The 22,348-nt window shown below is 39.6% G+C and overlaps 1 protein-coding gene across 1 annotated transcript in view; it reads left to right on the top strand.

Annotated features, from left to right (window-relative positions):
• The window catches only part of ABCA13 (ATP binding cassette subfamily A member 13), a 2,590,787-nt gene that overhangs the window by 1,085,620 nt on the left and 1,482,819 nt on the right, over positions 1 to 22,348 (top strand). The gene's annotated exons all lie outside the window — the stretch shown is intronic.

Below are 22,348 nucleotides of genomic sequence, written 5' to 3'. Positions count from 1 at the left end.
GTCAAATCGCTTTCCATCAGGGTGGCAGACGAAGTGAGCTCCACTAACTTAATGGCCGAAATATAACTCTAGGCCAAAACTGATTTTTTAGTTTTCAGCCAAATAGGTTTGGGCATTTTAAAGTGTTTATCTCATAACTGTTAAGAGTTTTTATTTTTGTCGATCATTTGTCTAACACATTTTTCTTTATGTACCCATTGTTTACCTACCATACTAATACACTTCTTTGTCGTGAGGGAGGCCTATAGACTTTTCCACACAAGGATTGAAACATCATTATCAACGGGATGAGAAATCTGGACCTTAGTCCATTTGAAAAAAATATGCTAATTGTAAATTCAGGTCACAGAGTAAGATTTGCTGAAGTTTTTATCTGTCATTGAGAGGTCTAGTCACTGATCACCGGGTGCTGCCAAGTTGCAGCTGCTTCTGTGAGCTGGTGCACGAGGTGCCCACTGGTGTTCATTAGATGCAAGACCCTTCTAGACTACCGGCGCAAATATCAATACCACACAGGTCGCAGTGACCCCTCACATGGTCTGTTTCTTTGTTTTAAATCATACTTCGTGGCATTGTATTTTGGCTGTATTTTTTGTGTTTTACAAACCACATTCCAGTTAGGATATTTTTTAATTTAAGTGACTAAAGCAAATTACGATTTTTTTGCACTTGGATTCTCAGCAGCTAATGCCTACAAGATGTATACTGCCGTGGTGTGTGTTGTGAATGAATTGTCACCTGTCCAGGGCTATTGGGGTCCTGTTAAGATCTGACCGGCCCATGTTGATGTTTGCCCCTGCCAATGCCCCTGGCCGCATGCAGTGTTCCCAGGACATGTTTATGCCTTGGAATGAAACACGGCTCTTACTCAAAGTTCGATCACCTGCGAACAGCTCAGCAAGTGAGCTAAAGTTCAACCACTGCTGTGCGCAGGGAAAGAAATATCTCAGGAAGGGCAGCATTCGCCCTTCGAGTTGACGAACAGTGCTGCTTTGCAGCCATCTAACAATATAAAAATGTTTTTGGAATCCACACATGCAAAAGCAATTAAAGTACTGCATGTGTGTGTGTGATGTGTGGGAATTTTGTGTGTGATTTGGCATCAGTGAACTGTAGCTAAATTTTCATCTAAATTAATAATAATAAATAATTCATATCTGTAAAGCGCGAACACATCACCCCTAAGGGTTTGCTGAGGGTGTCGGGGAGATTAAGTGAACTATTGCCCAGAGTCAGATGATGCTGAGCTTCTGCCAGCGCCAGACCGTGAACTGTAGCTATATTTTCATCTAAATTAATAATAATAAATAATTCATATCTGTAAAGCTCGAACATTTCACCCTTAAGGGTTTGCTGAGGGCCGTCGGGGAGATTAAGTGAACTGTTGCCCAGAGTCACATGGTGCTGAGCTGAGCTTCAGCCAGCCAGCGCTTGACTGTGAGTCCCCTCCACATCTGGAGTCAGCCGGTCTGGCCACTGCGCCACACCTCTCCTCAAATGAAGAATCAGGATGTAAGCATGACCGAGTTTTTTTTTAATGTCCCGAGGCATGATTTGCCCCCTTCCAGTCTCAGAGCTTCCGGACGGGGCTCATTTGAGAGGTGAGGTGGGAGCACTTGGTAATTTCCGCTATCAAAGAAGTGCTTTCTTTGCAGTAAGGTGAGAGCTGATGCCTCTGTTATGAAGACGAAGCACCGCACGTGTCTCTGTTCCTCCCAAGGTTGGTTTAAAGAAGTCTCAGAATTGGTGACTCAAAGAACAGCAAGGAGTTGTTTCATCACTTTGAACCTGATATAAAAAAGAAGCCATAAAAACATTAATAGTGATATAAAGCCACAAGTCTAATGGAGGTTTGCCAAAGCCCTTTTCATATGCAATTGACACACATAATTATAACATATGGGTGCTTGCTTGCAATCCATGTATAAAATCCCCTCCTTAATTTCCTAATTATATTTGAGCCTCTAGCCACCTGTAAGAACAGAACGCAGTAGCTGTTCAACTGTAATAAGGGTTTTACAGTTTTTAAAAAAAAAAAGGTTTTATATAGCGCTGGCTAGACCCGGAGGTATCAGAGCGCTTTACATGAGCATCAGATCGTAGTTACAGGTTACATTGTTACAATGGTTACACAGTTATTAGAGCATGGCTACATAGTTACTTGTATGGTTGTGATAAAACAATAAGCACAAATACCTAAGGGGAAAAGCAGGCAAGGGCAAAGATTCAGGGGATGGGGGTAGGAGCTTGGGAAGTAGACAGGTAATCAAGGCGGGAAAGAGAAGGAGAGGGTGAAGGACACAGCATGGAAAGAGAAGGGGAAGGGCGACGGGGACACAAACCAGTAGACGAGTCAAAGCAAAGTCCAGTAAGCTGTGATCCCAGGGGAAGTGGTATCACTTCTCTATCTCTGTTGCAGGAGGCTCCCTTTACGCAGTGGACTCTCTCAGAGGGGTCTCTGAGACTCCAAGGCCTACATACTGGATCCTTCCCCAACAAGGGGAGAAGGAGTGCTTAATCAAAGGGCACAAAGGACATGGGGCTAAGCAGACTAGCAGGGAAGGTGAGAAATTCAGGGGAGAGGGGATAGGAGCTAGGGAAGTAGACAAAGAGAGGAAGAGTACTAAATGGGAACATATTTAATTAATGAGTTATTATATAGTGCTGGCTAGACCCAAAGGAAACAGAGCGCTTTACATGGGGAACAATAATGTTGCAATTTACATCAGTTAAAAGTTACATAAGTATCAAGAAAAGCATTTAAATAACATAGGGGACAAGGTGAATGGCGCAAGGAAGGGTAAGGGGATAGAGTAAAGGGGTAGGAGGAAGATAGGACGTAGAGACGAGGGGAAAATCTGCCCAAGGTCCGGCTGGGTAGGTGATGGCGGGGGTGGGGGAGTCCACAACCCATCTCCTCTTTAGCTATATGGTAGCTCCACCGGGCATCAGCCAAATTGCTTGGTCTCTACAGTCTGGGGTAAGTTCCGCAGGTTCCAGGTCCTGATGTGTAAGCAGGTTAGGGGATAGGTTCAAGGTCTGGTCAATGTCCAAATAAGAGTTGTAACTATGCAAACTAGTAAATTCACTCAGGGTTCCATTTTCACAACGAATAGCCTAAAACGATTGTATATTACTTTTCAACAGAGTGAATGGAGAAATAGGACCTCCAAGGGGGTAGAGAGAGGGAGGGGAGGGAGAGGAGATAGGTGACAGGAGAGAAGGGGGCCTAGAAGGGGAGAAAGAGATAAGAGATAAGGCCGTCCAGCCGAGAAGTAATGTCTGAGGATCGGCAGGATGAAGTCCAACGGACCGAGGGAGAGGACAAGAAACAACAAAATAGTGGCTCCGTTCGCGATCTGCCATTTTGAGCCGTGTTTTCCAAGACACATAACTGGACCATCACTCTGAGGCATCTCCAGCTATGCAGTGACAGGGCAAACTAAGCAGTCACATGTGTGGGATAAATGCGGAAGAACAAACTCCAAGGAGGCAATCTTTGTCTATAAATCCTCAGTGGGAAGGCAGTTCAGGCAGGCCGATTCAAACAAAACCTCAGAGGGTTCCTCTGATTCCTGGGCATCCCCCATCTGACAATGCTCTTGGTTTACCCATTTCAATGGTAGTGTCGTAGGCACCACATGGCTATGCAATGGAATTATAAATACTATTGTCTGGGTTCACATTCTAATGTAGTGTTATGTCTCAATCGTGGCCTCCACTATGTAAGCATGTTAAAGGCAATGTCATTCAGCAATCCTGTATCACACACCAGCATAACAAGGAAGCCTTTAGATCTATTTTGGTCCTGTGATGGAGCTCTAAGCTTAACCACACAAACAGGCAGTGTAGATCCGAGGACCTGTAGCAGAAGCCAGCAAAAACAAGCTCTTCTTGTGGCCACCAGATGGAGCTCTAAGCTTACACAAGAGATCAGGGTCTCCTGGCTAGGGTGATGGATACAACAAAAAATAAGTGGTGGTAGAGAGGTTGATAAGATGGCTGCGGGGTGGGAGTGGGGTGGTCTTACCAAAATGGCAGAGAACGAAGAAGTTAGATGCTATATCATAGTGTATATTCCCAGCAGGGAGAGGGCTGTCTCACCTGGATTGATTACATTTTGATTTTCATATCGCCAGTAGTATATAGATTCTATAATTCCTCCTCCTCTTCTCCCATTATCAAGTGCAGTCCAGAAGTTCTGGGAGGATCCTTACGCCCGCTGCAGTATTGCTGCACTCTCAGGCCACCGTGGCCCTCCCCACAGGGGTCAAGAACTGCCCTCCGGTTTGGGGATCTATTGTTTTTCCTTTCACCGCCCGCTTCATAGATCGCAAGCAGCAGACTGTGCGAGCGGCCAAGCACCCTGCAGTTTATCAAGGCTCACCGGTTTCCTAGGCAGTTCTTCACAGTGATGTCGGCTGTGGAGCGTCTGCGTCGTCGTCGCTAGGCACAAGAGCGGGACATCAAGGCCTCAGTCTCCCCCTCCCCCGCCTGCTCACCAGGCCGCAGGGAGCATTCACCTAAGCCGGCGCCCCCGGACAGCCGCAACAAGGTAGCCCGAGTCTCAGCAGGCACCAGTGCGTGATATGTGCAACAAGCCGCAGATTGGGCCCCACAACTGCGGAGCAAGGCCGCTGGGGGGTACAGGCCTCATCTCATCAGCATACGGGCGCCGCCATTTGGCAGCCCGCCTCGTGGGCATCAGCTGGGCTCATAAACAGGCTGCAATATCCTCAACAAGAGCTTTGCAGGGGCTCCAAGGAATATATTTCGTAGGTCGCTGTGCTCGCAAGCAGTTTTCCGTGCTTTGAAATCGAGTAGGCGTCCTGTGTGCGCAGGATGATGCAGGATGTTGCTCCCGGGCTGACAGAGCCTCCCGAAGTTGCGACCATCTTGTTCCGAAAGAAAAAGTATTCACAAAATGATGTGCTCCCTGCAGAGTGTGATAACAGGATCCTGAGCCTCACGTATCTCTCAGATATTCATAGACCTTGGGTTGAGAGGTTGGGCCCCTGAAGGGCTGAGGGCCCTTTGAGGGGTGGTGGATCCCCCTGCACCACAGGGGGACCTGGGGCATGCATTACAATCTGTTACAGTTGAATTGTGATGTGGTAATACCTCTTACTAGTGTCAGCAGCTAAAGTGAAAGGCAGGCCACGGAGCATCCTTACAGCTCTATTTTTAAACAACGGAAATATACTTGCCTTTCTTTCTTCTGATCTGTGTTTCTAAAATGAACAGTGATTAGCAGAAAGGAGATATTTATGGCAACGTGTTTATATTTTGAGGACACTTTTGGTCTTAGCTTGACAGACAGAACCCCTCTACATGTTTCTACACATTCTGAACCACAGCCTTTTTTAATCTGATTTACATTAAGCCGATTCGAATATCTTTTTAAAAAACGAAACCTTTCTTTTAATATTGTTTTTATTGCCATTTACACAGTTATAACACACAAAACGATACACATGATAGAAGAAGGTAACTCCCCTTACTGTCACAGTATATTATTATAGTTACAGCCCATTAGGTTATAAACATCCAAACAAACCTAAGAATGGATGTGGAACCATCCCACAGGAGGCAGCATCCGCCTCAGTGGTAGGGAACCTGGCAGATGAGGGACATCAAAACATAGGTGTCCCAATCCAAGGGCACAGTAAAGCGTGATGTAGAGATGGTGGGTCACCCAAGCCCCACAGTGAGTGGATCCGGAGAGTCATCAGATGAAGTTTTGAGTAGATAGGCTCGGTATGAACCCCAGGTGACCTGTGGCTGGGATGTAATTGGTTGCAACATCGCATTGCTGTCATTACAGATCACCATGTCACACAGCCAATCTGCGACAGTCAGAGCTTTGGAACGCCCCCAGGTCAGTGCCACCCGGCCTTAGGCCGTATGAGCACAATGTGAGTGAGATGACGAATCTCGGTCGAGACATCTTTAACATAACTCAGTAAAGTGATGAGTGAGTATGGGTGCAGAGAATGCTGAGTAATATCAGGTATCACGTTAAGGATCTCCCGACAGAAGGGCTGAATGGGGGTGCACTCCCAGGCTAGATGAAGAAATCTGGCATCATCACACCTACAGCACCAGCAGGGGGAGGGTGTGACAGGTCTAATCTATGTTGCTTCCTCGGGGTAACATATGCCAGGTGCAGAGATCTGTAAGGTAATAGATTGAGCCGATAGTTCATAAAATCATATTTTCCAACTGTCACTAGGTATCGGTACGCCCAACTCGACTTCACACGTCTTCCCAGCTCCGTCAGTCCGAGGTGACCAGAGTGACCAGAAAGAAGAAATACAGAAGAGAAATAAAGATATTTTTTCTCGTTACGCCTCTCCTGGAGAGGCATATCTTTATGGTGCATTACCAGGTTTACAAGGTCTTGTAAATCTGGGAATGCATCAAAACCATAGGAGTTGCATAGGAACACCCACCCAGCGCCCATGAAATGGCTGCCAAGGGCAGAGTAATGCAACGCAGCAATTTGCGCTGCGTTCCTTTCCTCCAGATTTTTTGAGCCATGCAAAGTGGCTTCAAAACTCTGACTTAAGGTTTATGTTGTTCTAATAGAAACTGGGTCATAAATCTGATTGTGGCAATTTATTAGGTTGAAATACGACTGTTTCCTTTTTGTGCCCTATAGCTGGATGTAGGGCATTTGGAAAGATGGGGACAGTGGAGGTGAGCACAGACTTGAGGGCATATTAAGCACTTCAATTTGTGTGGAACATATCCTTAGAAAATGCTTTAGAGGCGAATCGGATAAAGTGAACAATGGGGCCTCGCACACGCAGCAAGCACAGAAGGTGCTATTTTAAGTCCACTGGGTCAGGTCACAAAACATTTTTGACTAGTGCTATAACATATCCTGGGTGCTGATTTAAGTAGCCCTCGGTGCAAACATAGGGGCATATTACCAAGCAATAGCGATAATTATCGCTATTGCTTGGTTAGAGACAAAAATTTACTGCTGAGCTGTGGCGATTTTTATCGCAGATAAACCTTGGTATTACCAAGGTTTATCGCAAATCGGCCGCAATGCATGAATATCGCTGAAAAGTCAGCGATATTCATGCATTACCGAGCTAATGCTCTTAGCCATGTTATCCACCTCCCATTGGATAACATGGCTAAGAACTGCTCAGGGCAGGTGTTAGCTTTTGGAGATATTCGTGCTTAGCGTGAATATCTCCAAAAGTTGGTAATAGGAGATAGCGATGTTAGCGACTGTTTCCAGTCGCTAACATCTTGGCACGCCCACTTTCCATGTCATTTGAGATAAATATCACTGACATACAAAGTGGGGCCCAAGATGGTTGCTATCTCCTACTAGCTCTCGCTAACTGGTGTTAGCCACAGCTAGGTAATAGGGAGATGATTTTATCTCCGCTTTCTTGGCTTTTAAAGCCAAAAAAGCGGAGATAAACCCCCTTGATAATATGCCCTATAGTTTACCACCGTATGATGAAAGTTGATTTCTGGTGGTGGTAAAGTATGACAAGAATGTTTGTGTACATTTGGTTGCATTTCGGTGTGGTGCGTTATGTTGTTTTTATGCTGTTATGCCTTGTACTTCATTATTGCATTGTGTTGTTTTGTACTGCTGTTTCTGTTCTGACTGTTTTGTGGCGGTGTGCTGTGTGTTTGTATTTTGGTTTTGTTTCATTTTCTAGTGCATTGTATTGTGCTGTTGTGATGTATATTTGTTGTTGTGTTGTTTGTTGCATTGCTGCGTTGAGTTGTTGCTTTCTAGAGCTATTATTGTGGTGTCGTTCTGTAATATAATATGGTGTTGTGATGTGATGTTTTTCTATCTCATTTGCAATTTGCTTGCTCAAATATGCTGAAATATTCATGTCACACATTACCAGCTCCAGAAATTTCTTTCATATTACAGGGAAGAAAGGTGTTTGCACCATGCACTGCCTTGCTAACCACCTGCCAAAATAATTTATGATCTGGCCCAGTTCCTTTGTACGGTTCCTTTTTTACAGGACAATATTCCCAATACATCTCAATAAAGTTATGTGCGTGCCAGCAGACACGGCAGAGCCAGCATTGGAGATAGTCTCTGTAGAATGTGCAATTTTCACTCAAGTTCATCTGAAATTTTATCCTTTTCAATGTTTCAGCGTACATTGGAAAATATATGTATTTTTTCTCTGTAATGTAACTTTTTCGACAGTAATTGTTCCAAAAGTCATAACAGATGAGGCAAAGTATAAAATGTTAATGTAAAATCATCAGCAGTGCATTGCGGGCGCGCGGGTTGTAGTTAGATAGAACTAACTATAACGGAGGAATTTCTATGGTTTTGTATGAGTGAAATCTCCAGCTAACTATGACACCCCTGAAACCTATGGTTTTTTCAGTGAATTTCAAAGGTTTTTTAAATGCTAATTTTTCAGTATAATAGTGTTTATACGTATGTTTTTTGTACTGAATTTCTGCAGTTTTTTAACTGTATTTGTAAATATATTATTTATTAAACATTATATATTTTTCTGAAAATTGCACACAAAAAAATTACTACTGAAATATTGTTTAATGATTTTTATTTTAATATATTTATATTATTTTCTTGTAAAAAAAAATGTTCAAAAATTTTTGGGGAGTCGCACACCCAAAGTGTACCTACCACGGCGGGTGCGCGTATTTTAGCCGCGATTTTGAAAAAAAGTGAAATCTCCGCGTACAGCGTGCAACGGGTGCGTGTTTTTCAGTTACATCATGTACGTATAATGTTACGTGGTGTGTGCGATTGGTATGCGACCAGTCCGGGACTCCTGCTCCCACGTATTTGCGAAAAATGCGCATTACGGTACTCGATGTTTGCACGGTGGCGGGCCCCACGTGACATCATATACGTGCTGGGTGCGCGACTCACGCAATTTTTTTTATATTCTAAAATAATATGTATGTGTCTTTAATGTACATATTAGGGCAAGAGATTATCTAATGTATTAATAAAAATCATATATTTCTACTTGAAATAAACTTATATTATTTTAAAATATATTCTCGTGGAGTCGTGTCAGGTGCGTTCTTCATGCGCACTGGGTGAGCGACTCCCATGTGACCTTAAAAAAAGATTTGATTAGTTTATAACATTTCCCACTGTAACTATTGAAGGACCCCACCCATTTAATTGATGAGAGACATCTCTTCTCCATCAAGAGCTGGTTTTGCAGTTTATTTTGATGTTTTTCAAATATTGCATTGCATTGGAACAATGGCATCTAGTTCACAAGCTCCACATCATTCTGTGGATGAAGATATCTTGGAAGAAGATCTACCCAAGCAGAGGCCTGAGTCAGTGGTCTGGAAATTGTTTACCTTTCCTGCTGGACAAAAAAAGGTGAATGCAACAAAAGTCACATGCTTGCTGTGTGAGAGGGTCCTGTCGAGAGGCAGTGAAAAAATACTACTGTGGAGCTGCGAGTATGTAGAAGTATTTACGTACCATTCACCCGCGGAATCTGGCATGAGAAGAGATGAGCACCTCCGGAGCGTCCACATCACCAGCTTCGATAAACATTCGTCCAGATTTTGCATTTCTCCAGCAGCACTGCACTAAGTGCAAAGCCATCATCTGAACAATCAGTGGATTCTGTTTGCGAAGCCCAGCACCACCATAAATGTTAATTTTTTTTAAAAAAATTGTTTTTGGAATGTTCTTTAATTCCAAAAGTTAACTGGTTACTGTTTTCCTTTTATTGATTAGTTTTTAGAAAAACACCAGAACAAATACAAAATTGTTGAAAAAAAACAAAAAAAAATCAAAATAAAAAATTAAGAAAAGAAAGGTCTTGTCAGAACTACCTTATCTGGTTAAAAAAAAAATGGCATAGTAATGTCTGAAAGTTTGGTTCGATGTATTTGTAGAGCATGATTGACTGAAAGAATGCATTAGTAGTGTATGGTGAATTTATAGGGGCAGATCTATGAGGAAGTGCTTCAACGTGACACTTCAAGCCCTTTAGCTGCATCGCGCTGCGGCACATCCGAAGCACAGGGATGTGACATATTTACATGAATATGTCGCAACTCTGTGCTTCCCTCTGCACTGGCACATAAACTGCAGCCATGCGCTGATGCAGGCACCATGGTGTAAGCATGTCTGTGTCGTGGGAAGATTGTTTTGTTGTGCTGTGGAATGCAGCACGCATTGAAAGAAGAAAAAACAAGGAGAAATGAAAACATTTCTCCTCGTTGCGCCTCTCTATGCCACCTCTAGGGTGGCGCAGCATTCACACATATCTCCAGATTTACGATTTCTCGTAAATCTTGAGATGTATCTTGTCCCATGGGTGTTGTGTGGGAACATACACAGCAACACCCATGGAACGCACCTTCAACACAAAGTGCTGCGTTTGAATGGGCCAGATTTACAAGGAGAGGAAAAGCCACACGAGGTGGCTTTTCCTCTCCTTTTAAATATGGAGGAGTCCCCGGCGCCATCACTACATCACAAAAAGTGACATCTTGTTGGCACAGGGGGCTTGTCAATCTGCTCCATAAGTGCTTAGGTAATGGCGGAGTGATACAATAAGAACATAGTGCTGGATGGGTGATTGAGGAACTGCATGAGACTGACAGGATGTATCCTAGGCTGCATGGGTACTACTTCAGAATTTAGTGGAGTGTAGCTATAGCATGTATGTTCTTTCGAGGTTTGTAGGGATTGTGCACAGAATATTGTATGTGTACTTGTGTTGGAGCCTAGTTCATTCTATAAGAACATCACTAGTAATTGGAATGATGACAGTGCTGCAAACAGAGTGCACAGTTAATTTATAAGTGCTTAGGTATTGACGGAGTAATACAATACGTACATAGTGGTGGATAAGTGAATAAAGAAGTGCATGGGACCAACTGGCCGATTCCTAGACTGCATGGGTACTAACTGGGTAGTTAGAAGAGTGTATCAATAGTATGTAGCTAGTTAGATGTCTGCATGTATAGTGCACAGAATATTGTAGCTGTACCTGTGTTATTAGCTAGGCCATTCCATAAGTTCATGACTAGCAACTGCAATAATTATACAGTACTGCAAACAGAGTGTATAGTGAATTTATAAGTGCTTAGGTATTGGTGGAGTGATAGGATAAGTAGATAGTGCTGGATGGCTGATTTGAAAAGTGCATCGGACTGACAGGAAGATTTCTATACTGCATGGGTACTAACTGGGTATTTACAAGAGTGTATCAATAGTATGTAGCTGGTTAGAAGTCTGCATGCACAGTGCACAGAATATTGTAGCTCTACTAATGTTACTGGCTAGGCCATTCCTTAAGTACATGACTAGTAAGTGGAATGATTAAAGTGCTGCAAACAGAGTTTATGCTCAATTTATAAGTGGTTAGGTATTGGTGGAATGATTAGATAAGTAGATAGTCCTGGATGGGTGATTAGAGAAGTGCATGAGATTGACAGGAAGATTCCTAAGTTGCATGGGTACTACTTGGGTATGTAGTGCAGTGTAGCAATAGTATATATGTAGTTAGACATCTACATACATTCTGCAAGAATATTGTAGGTATATTTGTCTTAGTAGCTAGGCCGTTCCATAAGTACTTGACTAATAAGTAGAATGATTACTGTGCTACAAACAGGGTGTCTGGTGAATTTATGAGTGGATAGATATTGTAAAAGTGAATATACAAGTACATAGTGCTGGATGGGTGATTAGAGAAGTACATGAGACTGGCAAGAGAATTCCTAGGCAGCATGGGTAGTACATTAGTATTTACTAGATTGTACCTATAGTATGTATGTGGTTAGAGGTCTGCATGCATAGTGTATAGAATTTTGTACTACCAAGCACCACGGTGAGGGTGAAAAACACTAAAGCACAGAAAATAACTAAATTTATAAGTAAGTTCAGAAAAAGTTTTTCATGTAGTACGGTCCGCTCAACACCTCAAAAAGGATCCACCGTTTAAAGATCCAACAATTGTCCAATGTAACTCCAATGATTTGAGGGAGGGACCTCCAATATGTATAAGTATCACAGGGTCAAAATCGTTGATTCCCAAAATTTTTCTTTATTCAAGTGTTGAACACAAAAATGACGACAGCTTCTCAATTCAAATTCAATGTCTTTTCAGTAACTCCAAAATACCATCCGTTAATCAAAACATTAAACAGCCAACGCGTTTCGTCCGAGGGCGGACATCATCAGGGCTGTTGGAAGTAAATAACAATGCATTACATCACTATAACAACATAATTTGACATAAATCATATTTACAAAACTTCTGTAAGTCTAACGATTAGACATTTCCAAATTGGTACAGTGACACCTGCCTAGTTCACAATCTAATATTCAAAAAAGTTAACAATTACAAAAGCAAAAGGTAATGCAGTTACAATTGCAGAACTCACCAAGTATAGCAAAAAGTGACCACCTACCTCTCAAATAAATTATTCACAGAAATTTTTTTTTTCCTTCACAGTGTAAATCAAACAGATTTGTAACAGCACTTGATATTCTGTAATAGAAACATCGCATTAGTATGTGTAATACATACTGATTTGTGGTTCACTCAAAACCTTTCTAAAAAACCTCTATTCATATAGTGGTGAGGTTCATACTGGCTCTAACTTGAAACAAGTAATGCCAGACTTCAGAATCTAACATACACAGATCAATGTACAAAAGAACATTGATATCATAAAGCGAGGATTTCCTCCTAATGTTAACATTGCGGTCTTTTAATCCAAACAGTACAAGTACCTAAACAGTTGTATAATTAATCCAAACAATCTCACCTATATGTGTAGATCAAAATGTAGATAGACCTCAACTTCCCTTCCCACATTCAGTGTCCTCAGTTATATGCTCTGAAAAAATATATGAGAGAAGGACCAAACCTCAGATTATGTAAAAAACTGAGCATTCTAATAAATTATGTGTCTCATCGTGTAACACCCATGAATAACTGCTCACCACTATTTTGTCCATTATTCCGGACCAAAATTGGCACCACTACAAACAATTTGATAGTTTCACTCTTACAAATCTGTAAAGAAGCAAACATACAAATAGAGTTTTTGATACTTCATGTCCCATATGCGTGCTCGTGACTCAACAGTTTCAACTTATTCTTACCAACATAAGCACTAGAAATTCACCTGGTTTCAATCAATTCAGCACATCTAGTCCTGTTTAGTCAAAAAACAAAAGTGGAAATATAGACCCTTATCACTATCACTTCAATTCACACATTTGCAAGCTCGACAGCAAGTAAAATGCAATCTCTTCCTCAACTGTCTCTCACCTAATTCAGTGTCTGCGGGTTACCAAGGCGGGAAGTCTCAGTCAGCGGCAGCGGGTGTATCCTCAGGCCAGCGTGCGATTTACCTTCTCGAGCTAACGTTATTTGAACCTAATCTCAACCAATCAGAATCCTTCCTTTTTCGCGCTAAGAACAAGTGTAGTTGCCTCACTGGTCCGAGTCGTATTATTTCCGCTAAGAAGCTGAATGTCGCTTTACCTCACCTAGTATTTCCAATTTCCTTCTCCACCAATCAAAATTGATGCGCTCGAAATAAACTCAGTTTCCTCGCCGGTCCGACTCCTAACGTTGCTGCTATGTCTATTTCTTGTCCCTTATCTACGGTTTTCATAATCACCAATCAAAAATAGAGATTTCTGCTATGAAGCTTATTATTGCTTTTTTTTGACCTAGTATTTCCGGTTTCCTTCTCCACCAATCAAAATCAATGCGCTCGAAATTAACTTAGTTTCCTCACCGGTTCGACTCCTAACGTTACTGCTATGTCTGTATGCTGCCACTAATCTAATGTATTCTTTCCGGTTTCCTCAAACATCAATCAAAATTAGAGAATCACGGAAATGCTCCCATAGCGCATATATCGCCCATGCTCTGTTTAAATCAATGTGTACACTCAGTCCTGCTATGTCTACAGACCTACCTAAGCCAAATACAATTTAATACTCCAAATATGAAAAAGAAAGTTCATTCATGACCAATATTCATCAACGATACATAAATTGCATAAAACACAATATGAGTCGGTGTCCCTCGACTAAATCATAAGTATCTAGATAAAACTCCTAAGAATTACATAATCAATTTTTCATATTGTGACTAAATTTAAGCCTGTCCAGATTACACAAGCACAACTTCATCCTGTATCTATTGTACCTATGTATTTATAAACACTAAAATTAACAGAGACTATACGAAAAAATAACACTTAGAGGAAGTAGTGTAGCTCATGTTTAGTATTGAGTCCACATTGTACTGCCCTGCAGCGACTAATCCATCTTGACTCCTGCTGTCGCAATCGCAGTACCCAATCCCCACCTCTTTTGGAGGGCACCACTTTCTGTAACCCATGAAACCTGATCTTAGTCTTCAGGTTATGGTGTATTCTGATGTGTTGAAAAATCGGTGATTTGTCATCCCGATTCTGAATTGATCTAACATGTTCCTGTATCCTCAATTTGAGTTTTCTTTTGGTACTGCCTATATAGATCTTGTTACACTCACACAGAATGGCATATATTACACCCTCACTGTTACAGTTAATGAATTCTTTAATTAGGTGTACCTAATCCATATTAAAACTGAATTTTTTGGTTTTATTCATGCCCAATTCACACACATTGCATGATCCACAAGTATAAAAACCCGCAGGAGTTTGAGATAACCAATCTGACTGTCTCCTCTTAATGGGCTCCAAATAATTGCTAGTGACCATTTGTTTCAAAGTAGGGCTCCTCCTAAAAATTACTTCAGGTCGCTCTTCCAGTGAGTAAACCAGCAATGGGACACTCTTGAGAATATTCCAATTTTTATTGAGTGCCTTGTATATATTCACTTTCTGAACACAATACTTGGTGACAAATGCTAGTCGACTCATGGATACTCTATTACTCGTGTTCTGAGTTAGAGTCGATTTCCTATTCACTCCCAGTATTCTGTTTTTGGCTCTGTCTAGATCTTGTTTCCTGTAACCTCTATGAGTCAACCGATTTTGTAAAGCATCTAGTTCCAAAGAAAATCAGTGTCCTTGCTACAATTCCGCCTGATCCTCACCATCTCTCCATAAGGAATTCCCCGAATTACTGCTTTCGAATGGTGACTATCTGCACTTAAAATTGAATTAGTGGCAGTAGGCTTTCTGTATAACTTGCTAATGATTTTGTCATTCTCCACACTGAGTTTCACGTCCAAAAACACAATATATGTTTGACTGTGTTCCAATGTCAGCGCCACATTAAAATCATTGTTGTTAAGATATTGAAAATATTCTTGTAAGTCTCTAGCTGTTCCTCTCCAGATCATAAGGACATTGTCAATAAATCGAGTCCAGAATAAAATATTGTCAATCCATTTGTGCGCCCCTCTGCTCCAGGCATGCTCCCTCTCAAACCAACCCATGAATAGGTTTGCGTAAGAGGGAGCAAACCTGGAGCCCATAGCTGTCCCCCTAATCTGATGATACCAGAGGTCTTCAAACAAAAAGTAATTGTTTGTCAGGATCAATCTGGACATTTCCACCAACACATTAGAATGCTCCCTCAAACTCACATTCCTACTGCCAAGAAAATGTTTCAGTGCAACCAAGCCCTTATCCATTTGTATACAAGTGTATAACCCTACCACATCCATAGTGACTAGGGTGTAGCCTTCCTCCCATGTCACATCCTCCAATTTATTCAGGACGTCCATGGTGTCGCTAATATAGAAGGAAGATTGATCACCAGAGGCTTCAAAAAAGAATCTACAAATTCTGATAATTGTTCTGTCATACTATCAATCCCTGACACTATAGGTCTGCCCGGAGGTTTTGTGCTGGATTTATGCACCTTAGGTAGAATCTAGATGAAAGGATAAGAAGGTTTGCTAATACGAAGATACTTGCATTCAGCTTCATCAAGCATCCCTTCCTCTTTCCAAGTGACTAATTTGTCATTAATCTGCAGTGCTGCCTCTGAAATAGAATTTTGTATGTATACTTCTCTTAGTAGCTAGGACATTCCCTACGTACATCTCTAGTAATTGAAAAGATTACAGTGCTGCAAACAGACTGCAAGGTGATTTTATAAGTGCTTAGGTATTGGTGGAGTAATAGGATAAGTAGATAGTGCTGGATGGTTGATTGGAGAAGTGCATGAGACAGACAGAAGTATTCCTATGCTGCATGTGTAGTACTTTACTAAGTAGCTGGTTAGAGGTTTATATATATATAGTGCACAGCTGAATGTAGTAGTGCATATATAGTGTTTCAACTTGACAGTAGTAGATATCAAAATATTTTAAACATTTTTTGCAGTTGTTTTTTATCATTTAAATTTTAAAAACGTTCAAACTTTAGATTTAGAATCTGTAAATGAAAAGAAGAAAACCTGTTATAATATATAATATAATTTTGTAAAAACAACATAAATTTAGCATTATATAAAGTATTTAGTTTGCCTTTTTTGCTGTTGTCAGAATTTATAGATTTTGACTATCGATAGTGATTTCAATATTACTCATCACATAACAGCGGGCAAAAAACAATCAATAGGATTGTTTAAAAAAAAACAAATCTGTGTAAAAAATATTTTCAACATAGTCAACTATCTCTGCAAATTGTACAAAACAACATCCTCAATGACATAGCATATAATACAAATCTCACATATATAAAATGCTTCTTTCTAAGAGAATTTTGGCACTACAATAAGAAAAAACAGAAACAATAATTTAATCAACAATTCTTTATAATTTTCATATACTCTAAATTATGTCCTTTGAATTTTTGCTGGCAGAATATTCCAGAAAAACTACTCAATTGATGTTAATATCTTTCCTCAAGGCCAAATGATATTCCTAAAATTCTTCCTACTGAAATTGTCCAAAGTAATTGTATTAATACATATTAACATATTCCCAATAGGCTGAATTATGTTCTAAGAACTTTGGCTTTAAAAACAGAAGGTATGAATTTGGAAATTTGTTAGGCAAACAATATCTAAAAACCAAATCACTATCATTACAATATCTCCATCTTTTAGTACATTTTAAATAGACAGTGCAATGTCCCGATGTTGTAGAAGTTCCATCGTGGGAAATAATTGCTACTGCTACAAAAGTTCTTCCAGATATTGATAGTTGACTTGCTTAACATTTTTTAATTAAAGTTTCCAATTTTCTTCCATCAGCTGTACACCGTTGTATCATTAAAATTATATATTGTCCAAATCTTTCTATAAATATTGTTGATAACATTTCTGAATTTGCATTGGCTACACTCCATGTTTTGATTTGCTGCTTTAACTAATTTGTTGAAAGACACTGTTTTACAGTCTGGTATTGTGAATTATATGAATCTTTCAGTGATGAGAATCTTTCAGTGTCTATGTTAGTAGTAGAAGTAAATGTACAATTTTCACATTCATGTTTCCATTCATAACAAAGTCCAGACACATTTTCATTTTGTATTCCTTCATCTTCCAATATTGCAAGCATATACATTGGAAATTCCTGAGCAGCTTGTTGGACATTCTGTGTAAATTGCATAGAACCAGAACATATATCCAGAAGATTGCGAATATCAGAAACACTTTGTAGTTTACTTTTATCAATTCTCAATTTTTCATAAATACAATGCAATAAGGAACAAAATCTTTTTTCTCAATTCTCCATAATTTGCTATTGCAGACTTTCTAGAAAAAAAACATTTACCACTACATAAGCATACCAGTTGATACCTGAACTATTTTGTAACTGATATCCGCCAACCTCTTCAATAGTGTCTTTTTTCTTTCTGCTTGTAATCTCAACATTATCTTGATTTTTTCTTCTCTTAATCTTCACTACAGATATTCTCATATCTTCTTTTTTGACCTACTACACATTTTTCATATACAGGATATTCACCTAAATTAGGAGCATACACTCTTCTTAACCGATTATACTCTCTTACACAATTTGCATCTGTACTAATCTTTCTCTCATGAAAATCAATCAAATGCAATCCTGATAAAGTTCTGACTCTGGACAAAGGAACATATGCCATATCTTCTTTAAATACTGTACTTCTAATGTTTACCAAAGCACTGTCTACACTTAAACCTTGAGATTTATGAATAGTCACTTGGTTTCAATCAATTCAGCACATCTAGTCCTGTTTAGTCAAAAAACAAAAGTGGAAATATAGACCCTTATCACTATCACTTCAATTCACACATTTGCAAGCTAGACAGCAAGTAAAATGCAATCTCTTCCTCAACTGTCTCTCACCTAATTCAGTGTCTGCGGGTTACCAAGGCGGGAAGTCTCAGTCAGCGGCAGCGGGTGTATCCTCAGGCCAGCGTGCGATTTGCCTTCTCGAGCTAACGTTATTTGAACCTAATCTCAACCAATCAGAATCCTTCCTTTTTCGCGCAAAGAACAAGTGTAGTTGCCTCACTGGTCCGAGTCGTAATATTTCCGCTAAGAAGCTGAATGTCGCTTTACCTCACCTAGTATTTCCAATTTCCTTCTCCACCAATCAAAATTGATGCGCTCGAAATAAACTCAGTTTCCTCGCCGGTCCGACTCCTAACGTTGCTGCTATGTCTATTTCTTGTCCCTTATCTACGGTTTTCATAATCACCAATCAAAAATAGAGATTTCTGCTATGAAGCTTATTATCTCTTTTTTTGACCTAGTATTTCCGGTTTCCTTCTCCACCAATCAAAATCAATGCGCTCGAAATTAACTTAGTTTCCTCACCGGTTCGACTCCTAACGTTACTGCTATGTCTGTATGCTGCCACTAATCTAATGTATTCTTTCCGGTTTCCTCAAACATCAATCAAAATTAGAGAATCACGGAAATGCTCCCATAGCGCATATATCGCCCATGCTCTGTTTAAATCAATGTGTACACTCAGTCCCGCTATGTCTACAGACCTACCTAAGCCAAATACAATTTAATACTCCAAATATGAAAAAGAAAGTTCATTCATGACCAATATTCATCAACGATACATAAATTGCATAAAACACAATATGAGTCGGTGTCCCTCGACTAAATCATAAGTATCTAGATAAAACTCCTAAGAATTACATAATCAATTTTTCATATTGTGACTAAATTTAAGCCTGTCCAGATTACACAAGCACAACTTCATCCTGTATCTATTGTACCTATGTATTTATAAACACTAAAATTAACAGAGACTATACGAAAAAATAACACTTAGAGGAAGTAGTGTAGCTCATGTTTAGTATTGAGTCCACATTGTACTGCCCTGCAGCGACTAATCCATCTTGACTCCTGCTGTCGCAATCGCAGTACCCAATCCCCACCTCTTTTGGAGGGCACCACTTTCTGTAACCCATGAAACCTGATCTTAGTCTTCAGGTTATGGTGTATTCTGATGTGTTGAAAAATCGGTGATTTGTCATCCCGATTCTGAATTGATCTAACATGTTCCTGTATCCTCAATTTGAGTTTTCTTTTGGTACTGCCTATATAGATCTTGTTACACTCACACAGAATGGCATATATTACACCCTCACTGTTACAGTTAATGAATTCTTTAATTAGGTGTACCTAATCCATATTAAAACTGAATTTTTTGGTTTTATTCATGCCCAATTCACACACATTGCATGATCCACAAGTATAAAAACCCGCAGGAGTTTGAGATAACCAATCTGACTGTCTCCTCTTAATGGGCTCCAAATAATTGCTAGTGACCATTTGTTTCAAAGTAGGGCTCCTCCTAAAAATTACTTCAGGTCGCTCTTCCAGTGAGTAAACCAGCAATGGGACACTCTTGAGAATATTCCAATTTTTATTGAGTGCCTTGTATATATTCACTTTCTGAACACAATACTTGGTGACAAATGCTAGTCTACTCATGGATACTCTATTACTCGTGTTCTGAGTTAGAGTCGATTTCCTATTCACTCCCAGTATTCTGTTTTTGGCTCTGTCTAGATCTTGTTTCCTGTAACCTCTATGAGTCAACCGATTTTGTCAAGCATCTAGTTCCAAAGAAAATCAGTGTCCTTGCTACAATTCCGCCTGATCCTCACCATCTCGCCATAAGGAATTCCCCGAATTACTGCTTTCGAATGGTGACAATCTGCACTTAAAATTGAATTAGTGGCAGTCGGCTTTCTGTATAACTTGCTAATGATTTTGTCATTCTCCACACTGAGTTTCACGTCCAAAAACACAATATGTGTTTGACTGTGTTCCAATGTCAGCGCCACATTAAAATCATTGTGGTTAAGATATTGAAAATATTCTTGTAAGTCTCTAGCTGTTCCTCTCCAGATCATAAGGACATTGTCAATAAATCGAGTCCAGAATAAAATATTGTCAATCCATTTGTGCGCCCCTCTGCTCCAGGCATGCTCCCTCTCAAACCAACCCATGAATAGGTTTGCGTAAGAGGGAGCAAACCTGGAGCCCATAGCTGTCCCCCTAATCTGATGATACCAGAGGTCTTCAAACAAAAAGTAATTGTTTGTCAGGATCAATCTGGACATTTCCACCAAAATATTAGAATGCTCCCTCAAACTCACATTCCTACTGCCAAGAAAATTTTTCAGTGCAACCAAGCCCTTATCCATTTGTATACAAGTGTATAACCCTACCACATCCATAGTGACTAGGGTGTAGCCTTCCTCCCATGTCACATCCTCCAATTTATTCAGGACGTCCATGGTGTCCTTAATATACGAGGGAAGATTGATCACCAGAGGCTTCAAAAAAGAATCTACAAATTCTGATAATTGTTCTGTCATACTACCAATCCCTGACACTATAGGTCTGCCCGGAGGTTTTGTGCTGGATTTATGCACCTTAGGTAGAATCTATATGAAAGGATAAGAAGGTTTGCTAATACGAAGATACTTGCATTCAGCTTCATCAAGCATGCTTTCCTCTTTCCAAGTGAATACTCTGTCATTAATCTGCAGTGCTGCCTCTGAAATAGAATTTTGTATGTATACTTCACTTAGTAGCTAGGACATTCCCTACGTACATCTCTAGTAATTGAAAAGATTACAGTGCTGCAAACAGACTGCAAGGTGATTTTATAAGTGCTTAGGTATTGGTGGAGTAATAGGATAAGTAGATAGTGCTGGATGGTTGATTGGAGAAGTGCATGAGACAGACAGGAGGATTCCTATGCTGCATGTGTAGTACTTTACTAAGTAGCTGGTTAGAGGTTTATATATATAGTGCACAGCTAAATGTAGTAGTGCATATATAGTGTTTCAACTTGACAGTAGTAGATATCAAAATATTTTAAACATTTTTTGCAGTTGTTTTTTATCATTTAAATTTTAAAAACGTTCAAACTTTAGATTTAGAATCTGTAAATGAAAAGAAGAAAACCTGTTATAATATATAATATAATTTTGTAAAAACAACATAAATTTAGCATTATATAAAGTATTTAGTTTGCCTTTTTTGCTGTTGTCAGAATTTATAGATTTTGACTATAGATAGTGATTTCAATATTACTCATCACATAACAGCGGGCAAAAAAAACAATCAATAGGATTGTTTAAAAAAAAACAAATCTGTGTAAAAAATATTTTCAACATAGTCAACTATCTCTGCAAATTGTACAAAACAACATCCTCAATGACATAGCATATAATACAAATCTCACATATATAAAATGCTTCTTTCTAAGAGAATTTTGGCACTACAATAAGAAAAAACAGAAACAATAATTTAATCAACAATTCTTTATAATTTTCATATACTCTAAATTATGTCCTTTGAATTTTTGCTGGCAGAATATTCCAGAAAAACTACTCAATTGATGTTAATATCTTTCCTCAAGGCCAAATGATATTCCTAAAATTCTTCCTACTGAAATTGTCCAAAGTAATTGTATTAATACATATTAACATATTCCCAATAGGCCGAATTATGTTCTAAGAACCTTGGCTTTAAAAACAGAAGGTATGAATTTGGAAATTTGTTAGGCAAACAATATCTAAAAACCAAATCACTATCATTACAATATCTCCATCTTTTATTACATTTTAAATAGACAGTGCAATGTCCCGATGTTGTAGAAGTTCCATCGTGGAAAATAATTGCTACTGCTACAAAAGTTCTTCCAGATATTGATAGTTGACTTGCTTAACATTTTTTAATTAAAGTTTCCAATTTTCTTCCATCAGCTGTACACCGTTGTATCATTAAAATTATATATTGTCCAAATCTTTCTATAAATATTGTTGATAACATTTCTGAATTTGCATTGGCTACACTCCATGTTTTGATTTGCTGCTTTAACTAATTTGTTGAAAGACACTGTTTTACAGTCTGGTATTGTGAAATAT

This window comes from Lissotriton vulgaris, chromosome 4_1, assembly GCF_964263255.1.
Source record: "Lissotriton vulgaris chromosome 4_1, aLisVul1.2, whole genome shotgun sequence".
Lineage (NCBI taxonomy): Eukaryota > Metazoa > Chordata > Amphibia > Caudata > Salamandridae > Lissotriton > Lissotriton vulgaris.
This window is presented reverse-complemented; position numbering and strand designations above follow the sequence as displayed.